The sequence below is a fragment of the Pleurodeles waltl genome, chromosome 7 (assembly GCF_031143425.1).
Source record: "Pleurodeles waltl isolate 20211129_DDA chromosome 7, aPleWal1.hap1.20221129, whole genome shotgun sequence".
Taxonomy (NCBI): Eukaryota; Metazoa; Chordata; class Amphibia; order Caudata; family Salamandridae; genus Pleurodeles; species Pleurodeles waltl.
This window is the reverse complement of record NC_090446.1, coordinates 805874837-805887017: the sequence shown is the minus strand read 5'-3', so window position 1 is coordinate 805887017 and position 12181 is coordinate 805874837. Positions and strand designations below refer to the sequence as shown.

The 12181-nt window shown below is 45.3% G+C and overlaps 1 protein-coding gene across 1 annotated transcript in view; it reads left to right on the top strand.

Moving 5' to 3' along the window:
* Window positions 1–1032: 1032 nt before the first annotated feature.
* The window catches only part of SPDL1 (spindle apparatus coiled-coil protein 1), a 210834-nt gene continuing 199685 nt past the window's right edge, over window positions 1033–12181 (top strand). The window contains exon 1 of the mRNA XM_069201714.1: window positions 1033–1148. The gene's annotated coding sequence lies outside the window, so the exon portion shown is untranslated. The remainder of the gene's footprint in view (window positions 1149–12181) is intronic.

Here is a 12181-nt window from a genome sequence, read left to right as displayed (position 1 = left end):
GTGAGGAGCAAAAGGATGTCTTTAACAAAAGGATATAAAAGCAGCAACTAACTTACCTAGCAACATAAAATAAAAAGCTGTCATCTGCAGATGCTTCGCAGCATAAACATTAACCCTCTGGGCTACTTTGATACAAAACTGTTACTAGAGAAAATACAGGACTCTCCAGCTAATTCATTACCCTCCATAGTTATCTTTCCATTATTATTGTTCCTTGGGATTTACTGGGCACACAAAGATCTCTGCTAACCGATAAAATATTTTAAAGTGCAGACTTTGCAAACAATTGAGCAGAACAGATTTACGACTGCGTTTCTCCTTGTTGCCATCTTCTTTGTGGTAGAGTTTAAAAAAAAAGAAAATGTATAAATTAAGGCCCATATATTGTGTCTCGGTTGCTTCACGTTTTTGGCACAACCCAGACACAAAATCGAATTTGTTAAATCTTATAATGCAATCAAAAGTACTCATGATATATAGACCTGTAAAACGAATGAAGATTTAAGATCTGATGTCACTTCTTGTTATGTCACTTCCTGTGGGCTTGTGGGTTGTGATGTCACTTCCCGTAACTCCGTGATGTCATGCACCATGATGTCACTTGCATACTGCCTAACTTGATTAGTCCCCCCACTTCTTTTTTAGGACTTGTGCCCTGGTGCAAACACGAAAGGAACCACCGGGGGCGAGTGCTGTGTTACTGAGGTTGCGGAGTCAGGGGCCTACTAAACCGCAATTCTCGATATTTTCACAAACAACCCAGAAAATGTGGGCTTTTTTTTTGCTTGCATTTGGAATTCGTAGCTCCCTTGCTACGCCACTGAGTGCTGATGTATGGTACATCTATCGTTTGCATAATGATTCCAGCGGGGCAGGTACCTTTGATTATTTTCCTGTGAGCGAACATATGGTTCGATCTACATCTCTGTAACCAAATGATACGTTTCCCGCGTGCGAGGTTTCCTCAGGCGACGCCCTCGTGCAGTGATAAAAGCCCCGGCTCCTCCTCCTGCTCCTCAGCACACAATGAACAGTTGCCAGCATTCATCATTGTTCGAGCACTCGGCATGATCACAATCACCTCGGATGCAGGAAGTTAGCCGTTTCCATAGCAAACGAGCCGTGAAATAACTCCTTCTCCGTGAACGGTGAGGGGCTTGACTGTGTCACTGTGCGACATTTTAGATAAAGTTGTGTTATAGCGCCCTATTTTTCAAACATCGTGAAACCCAGAGGAGTAAAACCAGTGCTTGAAATAGAATAATAGAAGTACATGTACTCTGTATCAGAGTTCCTGCTTGTGTCTGAGAAGCGCTATGTCACATAGGAGGGACCCAAGTCTCCGCACACGCAGCAGGTGCAGCGCTATATCATGTTTTACTCACTGCTTTAAATGGGCCGGTACTGTCCTGCTGCGTGTGCGGAGACTTGGGTTCCTCCCATGTGACAAAGCACCATTGCGTGCAGTGCATCCGTGCGGCGCTCTATTTAACATGCACAGAGTTTTCGGCCAGGCTACAAAAATGCTTTTGCCCACGAACGAAGCAGGAGCGCATTGCAGTGATGTGGTACATTTATAGAGACGCTTCCCTACGAACAGATATATTTGCACAGCTTTCGTGCACCGTAATTACTTTAGCAATAAAATACTGCAAATAAATTATTTCCAGTTTAAATGTTAATTATCTGTGGAAACCATGTGCATTAATCACAATAATTGTTTTAAAGATTAATTCCACTCATTTTGCCAAGTTTTTCTGGAGAACATGCTGTAGCATTCGCTGAAGATTCAGACAATATCTCACCTTCCTCATGCATCTGTTGTCTTATTTACATTTAGTGTCCTGCTGTGGTTAATAAATATGCTGTTAGATTCTGCCAGATATTGTTTGCAATGTGTATTCTCCTACGCGGTATACCAACAACTATCGTTTACATTTCAGTTATATACACATTACATCTTTCCTATTTTTAATGTACATCTTTAATTCTTAGGTCTCGCGTACAGACAGCTTTAGCTATGTGTTGTCAAGAACCCATTGCCTATAATACAAAATACATGGAGTAAGGTTTGAGCCAGAACCTCTTGTCTGCCTTAGTTCCCTGCTCCATACTTTTCAACTCCCCTTCTGCACCCCATGGGAGCACATGGCTCTCCATGCTGCCTTCCCTTTCCCTGACAATTTATTATTATTACTGTTTTTGCGAGGGCCCAGCAGCTGAACACTGCTATGGGGACATTCACTATGGAGACTCTAAATACTCTGATGTTGGCTGGTTCTATCCATTTTCAATAAATTAAGCTGTATACATGATGGTAAAGTGGTGATGTTTTGTCTTTTCTCCTTTCTCAAAAATGAACTGTGCTGGTTTGATCCATTTGTGTCTTTCTGGTCTTTCCTGTGTTTCTTCTGTTATGAACTTGACAACCTGGGCCTCCGCAGAGGGTGTGGCACATTTTTTATGCTGCTTGTTAGCGGGTCAAGGCTCTGCTGACAAGCATTCACCCACAGTAAACCTTGAAAGGGAGTGAATGTCGCTACAGCCCTGCGGGATGGGTTGGAAGCTGCAATCATCCCTGCAAAAAATGTTCAAACCAACCATACACTACAGGAGGCCACGACTAGAATAAATCGTGGGGGCAAATATGGATGCTGACGACCCACCCTGCTCTGAAACCAGCCTCATAGCCTGCGGCCCAGCTGCAAAAGGGCAGTGTGTCAGAATGGCAAGTCGTACCCTGACAGCGCTCACCTCCCAGGTAATCTAGTGAATTATTTGACGGCGTGTGCATGATAGCACTTGATAGTTCGCTCGCAGTCTAAGTCACCTTGCTTACATGCTTAGAAACGTCATCTCAGAAACCAACAAACCCTGTTCTTTAGTTCAGCTTTATTGGTTTCTTAGGTAAACAATTATAAATAGAAAAACATTTTTTTTCAATTTTATTAGAATGAAATGTACTGAGTACAATGCAGCATGGGCTTATATAGAGAAACCAAAACTGTTAGTCACCGTCATCTGCTATGCAGTTGCCATCTCTTTGTTTAGCGAAGGTCCCTCACGTTAAAGTAAAACCCACATTCCACTCTATTTTTGTGTTGCTGCCTGTTTATTGGCAATGATGGTCTTCAGTTAGACAGTTTCAGGGGAGACTCCACATTGACAAATTGACCGCGCAAACGTAACCAACGATAAACTCCATAAACCGAGAAGCCACAAAAGACGAACGGAAAGTGAAACTCTTTTCCTTCAGGGAGAAAAACTTGGATTTTGAACAAGGCAACACATTGATTCGTGCATGCATTACTCTTATACCTCTAAAGCGCTGTACATACTGGACACAGAACCTTGTACAACATCTGGACAGTGACCGGACTCTTGGCATCAGCGTAACTTTTTTCAGTGGTTGGTCTCCCCAAGGTGGGTACAGAGATGGATTCCCGGCACACCTTCCTGCTGTGTCCTGCAGTAGATGCAGAGCTGTACTTCTGTGTGGGGAGAGGAGCTGCTGCAATCACCGGAACACCTGCAAAAGGCCCAGCTGCTTCATGTTTTGCATGGAGAATGACTTAAAAAAACACAACTGCCGGAGAGCTCTGCAGCCAACGTGCCCTGGAATTAAGACAAAGACCACAGACAAATACTGCTTGATTGTGGAGCTGTAGGGATGACTGGGGCATAGTGCATTAATGGAATTCGTCGTTGCAAAGCTTGCAATTCGAAAATCAAATGCTTTGTGCCCAAAGTCGCAATGTATGTAAGGAAAATTGTGATTTGCAAATGTGTTAGTGTTTTGGATGTTACTTTGTGACCCTTTATGAATAATTAGGAAAAGAAAGCATAAAATAGGAGTTTGTTTTCCTAATGAATTGCAAGAGATTGTAACAATGGTCTGTGCTTGCAACTGAGGTTGCAACTACTCATTAGATACTGACACCTGAAACGGTGTGGCATGAGCTCAGAAAATGGGAGATGTCCCACTCCCACTTTATGAATGTGGGCAGTGAACATTGGAGAGTGAACACAGCAGTTCAGCGGACAGGTGCATTTTTCACCCACTGTCATTTACAGTATGACATTATTTTCTGATTGCAGTCCCTGCCCATTTTGGGGGCAGTGGCTACATTAAAAACAAACACTGGTTTGGCAACAGTCAATGTTTGTATATCCACTGCATTGACATTTAATATCTACACACACACACACACACACTGACACATAACACAATCAATCAATCAATCAAGAATTTGTAAAGCGCACTACTCACCCGTGAGGGTCTCAAGGCGCTGAGGTGGGGGTGGGGGAGGGGAGGTGCTGCTACTGCTTGACCAGCCAGGTCTTGAGAAGTTTCCTGAAGGTAAGGAGGTCTGTGGACTGATGCAAGTGGGTGGGAAGAGTGTTCCACGTCTTGGCAGCGAGGTGCAAGAATGATCTGCCGTCGGTTGTAATTCTGCGGACGTGTGGGATGGTTGCGAGGGATAGGTCGGCAGAGTGGAGATGCCGGTTTGGGGTGTAGAAGGAGAGCCGTCTGTTGAGGTATTCTGGTCTGGTGGTGTGCAGTGCTTTGTGAGTGTGAGTGAATAGTTTGAAGGTGATTCTCTTGTTGACTGGGAGGCAGTGCAGGTCTCTCAGATGGCCTGTGATGTGGCAGTGGCAGGGGATGTCCAGGATGAGGTGTGCAGAGGCGTTCTGGATGTGTTGCAGCCTCTTCTAGAGTTTGGCCGTGGTTGCTGCATAGAGGGCATTGCCGTAGTCCAGTTTGCTGTTTACGAGGGCCTGGGTGATTGTTCTCCTGGTTTCGGTGGGGATCCATTTGTATATCTTTCGGAGCATAGGGAGGGTGTTGAAGAAGGAGGAGGAGTTGGCATTGACTTGCTTGGTCATGGATAATGAGGAATCCAAGATGAATCCTAGGTTGCGTGCGTGGTCGGTTGGAGTCGGAGTGGCTCTGAGAGTGACAGGCCACCAGGAGTCATCCCATGCGGAGGGGGTGGAGCCGAAGATGAGGACTTCTGTCTTGTCAGAATTGAGTTTGAGGCAGCTGTTCTTCATCCATTCGGCTATGGCCTTCATTCCTTCATGGAGGTTGGTCTTGGCGGAGTCTTTGGTGATGGAGAGGATCAGCTGGGTGTCGTCAGTGTATGAGATGATGTTGAGGTTGTGGAATCGGGCAGTGTTAGCGAGCCGCGCCATGTAGACGTTGAAGAGGGTCGAGCTGAGGGACGAACGCTGGGGTACGCCGCAGATGATTTTGGTGGCCTCTGAGGGGAATGGGGAAGGCAGAATCTCTGGTTCTGCCGGTGAGAAAGGAGGTGACCCAGTCCAGGGCTCTGACGCATATTCCTGCATTGCTTAGGCATGAGTGTAGGGTGTGGTGGACTGACACATAACACACATTAGTACACATAAGCTGGCCCCAGTGATTAATACAAATATTGAAGTACTGGAAACCCTTACGGACCCACCGCATAGCCACTGCTTGAACACAGGTGCCGGTAGTTACCTCTGACATTGGCTTCACATTTTGTCCAGTTAATCTTATACCCAGACAGGTGGGAGAAACCGTCAACAATGGATGGCACAGCTGGAATAAAGACACCTGGACATGACAGGAGAGCAGAATGTCATCATCATATAATATCTCCTTAATTCCCTCAATTCCATCCTGATGTCCTCTACTTCTGATGCTCACCTGATAGCAATACAGAGTAGGTCAAGGACCAAAATGAAAAGGTGCGATGTGAGAGGACAACCCTGCCAAGTGTCCCAATGAACCAAGAAAGTCAGTGACAAGAAGCTTCTTCATTCGAATTCCACCATAAGGGAGCCACAAAGAAGCTTGATTTTGCGACTGAAGTCCTCCCCCAAACTAATCCGAGCCATAACCCAAAAAAGATAAGGCCATTCCTTCTGGTGAAATGCCTTCTCAGCAACCAATGAAAGTGCCACCTTGGGGTCCCTACTATATACTATCTTTTGTGTACCACAGCAGGTGCCCAATGTCTGGAGGTGATCGCTTGATCATTTATCAGGCACAAAGTATATCTGGGACCGGTGGATGAGCTGCAGGATTAATTTTCTCAAGCGGTTGGGGTGGATTTTAGCCAGGATTTTCAGATCTGCAATTTTCAGTGAAATAGGGCAATGAGTATCGCAATCCAACAGGTCTTTATTCTTTTTAAGGAGAAGTGCAATAATGGCATTATTGATATAATCCAGGATTCATTTTCTCAGGCGGTTGGGGTGGATTTTAGCCAGGATTTTCAGATCTGCAATTAACAGTGAAGTCGGGCAATGAGTATTGCAATCCAACAGGTTTTTATTCTTTTTAAGGAGAAGTGCAATAGTGGCATTATTGATATCATCCCCAACAGTCCGGTCACAGCAGCTTCCTGAAATGGCTTTGTCAGGGCGGCACCAGAAGAGGCTTGCCAGCTTTGTAGTATTCATTGGGAAAACCATCCTCTCCCGGTGTTTTGTAGGTTGATAGAGCTGAACTAACTTCTTTTAATGCTTTCACCTATCAACATTGAGAGAAAGAATATGTAAAGGAAAACAAAGGCAACAATTTGTTCTGATGAGGCCTGAAACTCAGTGATGTAGAGAGAGGGGGGTAAAAGGAGGCAAAACAATCTGTGATATCAAAGGGCTGTGACAATATAGCTCCAGTAGCATTCCGTATCCCCAGAATGGACAGTTGCAACCAGGGATGTGGAATTCCTATCGCCCGACGCCCGGGACATCTTGTTTGGGGTCAAGGGCAACAAGATTTTATGTTTACTTTGTCCTTGGGACAAGTAGGCCCAACTCCCTGCAGCACAAACCCTTTGGCTGCCTGTTTACAGAGAGTGGAATTCTCTGCAATTGAGGTAATGTGTTTCCAAAAGATAATGTTGTTCGAACTTGTATTTATGGTTCATTATGTGAAAGCCTCCATTATTAGGGTGAGTGCTGTAAATAAATGTTTTAAGGTCACACTTCACTACTGACGTTGGTTCCAGTACAAAAAAAAAAAAACGTGTACACACATGTTTGAAAAGTTTAGGCTAAGAGGCTAAGTATAATGCTCCCAGAATGCTCTCTGATTATATGCAAATGAAGTGTCATTTAGTAAAAATGTGTTGATGCATGCTAGCATTTCCCAAAAATATTTTTCTAATGGAAAATCAGTGTAACCATTTTCAACACGATTATGGGAAGCATGAAAATAAACATACACTGACAAAGCCAACTGATCTGACATATTTTTATAAGTCTTTTAGTTTCATCAATGCGTGTCTTGTTTTGACATGGCTTTTGTAACACTTTATTGTTGTGGGAGCTACCAGGCCCTCAACATTGTAACAAACATTGGCAAAACCCCCCCAAAAAGTTTTTGAACTCTTAAAGCACACGTTGCCACCAGCGGCATAACCAAGGCCCTGCAGCCGCCCTCCAGGGGGCCCCTCCAGCACAGCACCTGCCCTGAGTGAGTCTGGAGAGGGGACTCCTCCATGTTCTTTGCAAAGGGGCACCCTCCAGTTTCGTTACGCCACTGATTGCCACTGTAGTTCCTGACACTGAACAAAACTACTTTGTGTGGCAATATGCTCCTTGTGGAAGAGCAGAATGCGATCACTCACAGTAAAGCCAGCCGAAAGAGAGAGAAATAGAAGTTTAATAAAAACAAAATGTCTTTGTTAACACCAGACCTAATTAGGGACCAAGACCCACATGTAGGTAGCTTTTTGCATGTCGCAAACAGCGACGTTCGCTGTTTGCGACATGCAAAAAGCACATTGCGATGAACAAACCCAGTTTTGCGATTCAGTAACCTGGTTACCGAATCACAAAACTGGTTTGCGACTCGCAATTAGTAAGGGGTGTTCCCTTCCTAATTGCAACTCGCAGTGCAATGTAGGATTGTTTTGTGACCGCGAACGCGGGCGCAAACCAATCGCAGTTTGCACCCATTTCAAATGGGTGCTAACACTTTCGCAAAAGGGAAGGAATCCCCATGGGACCCCTTCCCCATTGTGAATGTCACTGTAAACATTTTTTCAGAGCAGGCCGGACCACTGCTTGCTCTGAAAAAATGAAACGAAAACGTTTCATTTTTCGTTTTTGTTATGCATCTCGTTTTCCTTTAAGGAAAACGGGCTGCATTACAAAAACAAACCAAAAAAACTGCTTTATTGAAAAGCAGTCACAGACATGGTGGTCTGCTGTCTCCAGCAGGCCACCATTCGCGAGGGGGTCGCAAATTGCAACCCACCTCATGATTATTCATGAGGTGGGCATTTGCGAAGCCCTTGCGAATCACAGATGGTGTCAAGGACACCATCCTACATTTGGATTAGCAATTTTCAGGTCACAAATCTGAACCTACCTAAATGTGGCCCCAAATTCTTAAAGAAAGTCACAAAAGTGCACCCATGGTATATGTCGTACCCCTATAAAATATTTGTGAACTGTATTTTAGCATGGGTAAATACGATGTGTAGATTTGCTCATGTGAAAATCTATTGAGCATTTGCAAGTTCATTTTCCCTCCAGCCACTTTCTTCCCAACCCTGGAAGAAGTTCTAATTCTGCCATTGTCAGGAGTAAATGTCCAACCTTTCTTATTATGGGAAAATATTAGAGAGAAGCTGGTAAAAATCTTTAAAACATGCAGGTTAGTAGGTTTGCAGACTCAAAGGCATTCCAGCCCTGGAACTATTGCTTACTGCTTCCTCCAGCCCCAGTATGCAGATCTGCAGAAAAGTGGCAAAATAAGGAAATTGCTACAGTAGGGATTGAAACTCCAAGTATTTAAGCCCTACTATGGTAGTAGCCCTGGCATAATCAGAGAGGCTATTAATTGCTGCCATAATTTGTCGCCACACTTCATGGCACCAAAGGGACAAGTAGATCTTTTTACAGGACAAGTAGATTTGAGAAGCAACCTGTCCCCTGGACAAGTAGATATTTTAATAAATTCCACACCCCTGTGCAACTCATGCTGATAGTGCTGGGCAGCTAACAAGAGCCCAGCATTTTCACAATTACGATTCCACCTCCATTACAACTTAAATTGTTCTTTTTCAGCCACAGTCATAAAATATTTATTAGGTTGAGATTTGACCAGTTCCAGCTCCCTCGGTATTGAAGGTGTGAGGGTTAACAGATACCTACGATAAAGAATGGTGACCTTTGTTGGACCTGTCCCTTTTTGCAGGGTCATCCCCAAACTTTGTGCCTCCTTCCTCCTATTTTTTCTGACCAGTGTTTGTTGGCTTTACGGCCCTAGGCACTTTACCACTGCTAACCAGTGCTAATGTGCATGTGCTCTCTGTCTGTTGGATTTTTGTCGTTTGGTCTTGTTTTGTTTGGATAAATATTTCCTATTTTTCTAAACCTGTGTTGTGTCATTTTGTAGTGTTTTCACTGAGTTACTGTGTGTGTTGGTACAAATACTTTACACCTAGACTCTGAAGTTAAGCCTGCCTGCCCGTGCCAAGCTACCAAGAGGGCGAGCAGGGGTTAGCTGAGGGTGATTCTCCTTTACCCTGACAAGAGTGCGGGTCCTTGCTTGGGCAGAGGGTAACCTGACTGCCAACCAAAGACCCCATTTCTAACACTGACCCAGATGGGGATTCCACAGGCAGGTAGAGGCACAGAATGGTTAAGCAAGAAAATGCCCACTTTTTAAAAGTGGCATTTTCAAACTAACAATCTAAAAACCAACTTTGCAAAAAGATGTATTTTTAAATTGTGAATTCAGAGACACCAAACTCCACATCTCTATCTGTTCCAAATGGGAAGCTGCACTTAAAGTATATAAATATTGCAATAGTGCAAAATGAATTTAGCAGTATTTCACTATCAGGACATGTAAAACACACCAGTACCTGTCCTAGCTTTTAAATACACTGCACCCTGTCCATGGGGCTGCCTAGGGCCTACCTTAGGGGTGACCTATATGTAGTAAAAGGGAAGGGTTGTGCCAGGTCGACTTGGCAGTTTAAAACTGCACACACAGACACTGTAGTGGCAGGTCTGAGCCATGTTTACAGGGCTACTAATGTGGGTGGGACAACCGGTGCTGCAGACCCACTAGTAGCACTTGATTTACAGGCCCTGGGCACCTCTGGTGCACTGTACTATGGACTTACCAGTAAATCAAATAGGCCAATCATGGAAATCCAATCAACAATACAATTTACACAGAGAGCATATGCACTTTAGCACTGGTTAGCAGTGGTAAAGTGCTCAGAGTTCTAAAGCCAACAACGACAGGTCAGAAAAAATAGGAGGCAGGAGGCAAAAAGATTGGGGATGACCTGCATAAGGGAAAAAGTCCAACAGTCAGACTGACAGCTTCCCTCTAGACAGTATCACAAAGGGAGCAGAGGACTGTCCTGCATATCCTGATGAGTCTCCTGGGCTAGAGTGGGGAGGGAGGAGCTGACACTTACCGGTGAAAGGGTTGTGCCTTTCCTCGCACAATGCAGTCTCCAATCCCCTGGTGTGTGTCTGGGGCCAGGCCTGGGCAAGGGAGGATCCTGTGAACAACAGAGACTTTCTTTTGAAGTTAGACTACTTCAAAGGCAGAAATGAGTAAAGGTGGTGGACCCAAAACCCCAGACTTTTAGAACACTTCTGGATCAAGAGTAACCTCTACCAAGGAGAAGAGCTGGAGGAGAAGTACTGTCCCTTTGCTGTGTGTGTTTTGCTGGGTTGGCCTGCAGTTGTTGCTTCTGCCTTAGAGATGGCAAAGACTGGACTTTGCTGTGTATCCTGCCTGAGAAGTTTCTCCAAGGGCTTGGTCTGAGCTTGCCCCCTATTCTGAAGTCTAAGGGCCATCAAAGACTTCCTCTACCAGTACCTGGACTCTCTTGCTGTGACTCCTACTAAGTGGTGCCTAATCCAGTCCCTGGACTCTTGAAAGGAGAAGCTAGTGAAAAATCAAGAAGAACAAAGTGCACCGACTCCGGACGACGCCCAGACTGACACCGCAGCCGGATCCCGCGATGCGGTCTGCAACTGAAGTCGCGGACCCCGCCTGGGTGCAATGACCCCGCAGGCCCAACACCGCCTTGCCAAAGTCCACAACTTAGTGAGGTCAAAAGTGCCTTGTTGCCGACGTCCGTGACACTCAACTCTGCCGCAGCACCTGCAGCCTTGTGGCGTGACCGCAACCCCATAAGGTTGCTGCACCAGGTCGTGACCGCCAGATATCGACCCTGCTGGAAGTGCGAGGATCCGACACTTCACACCGACTCTACCTCACTCCCTTTGCTCCACAGAAAGGACCCTATGCCTCACACCAACGCCTCCGCTCCTTCACTCCACAGCACTGGAACCAACGCCGCATGAATCCAGCGACAACTCGATCCCCATCTCCGTGCACCGGCTTGTTTCCTCATTTTCACAAGGTACTGTACCTGGGGTCCGTGTGACTCAGTGACCACGCCATTGGCGTCAGTCTGTGCCTCCTTCCTCCTATTTTTTCTGACCTGTTGTTGTTGGCTTTTGACCTCTGGGCACTTTACCACTGCTAACCAGTGCTAAAGTGCATATGCTCTCTGTGTAAATTGTACTACTGATTGGTTTATCCATGATTGACTATTTAATTTACTTGTAAGTCCCTGGTAGAGTGCACTACATGTGCCTAGGGCAGGTAGATTAAATGCTACTAGTGGGCCTGCAGCACTGGTTGTGCCACCAACCTCAATAGCCCCTTAACCTTGTCTCAGGCCTGCCATTGCAAGGCCTGTGTGTGCAGTTTCACTGCCACCTCGACTTGGCATTTAAAGGTACTTGCCAAGCCTAGAACTCCCCTTTTTCTATACATAAGTCACCCCTAATGTGTGCCCTAGGTAACCCCTAGAGCAGGGTGCTGTGTGGGTAAAAGGCAGGACATGTACTTGTGTGGTTATATGTCCTGGTAGTGTAAAACTCCTAAATTCGTTTTTACACTACTGTGAGGCCTGCTCCCTTCATAGGCTAACATTGGGGCTGCTCTCATACATTGTTGAAGTGGCAGCTGCTGATCTGAAAGGAGCAGGAAGGTCATATTTAGTATGGCCAGAATGGTAATATAAAATCCTGCTGACTGGTGAAGTCGGATTTAATATTACTATTCTAGAAATGCCACTTTTAGAAAGTGAGCATTTCTTTGCACTAAAATCTTGTGGTGCCCTTCAATCCACGT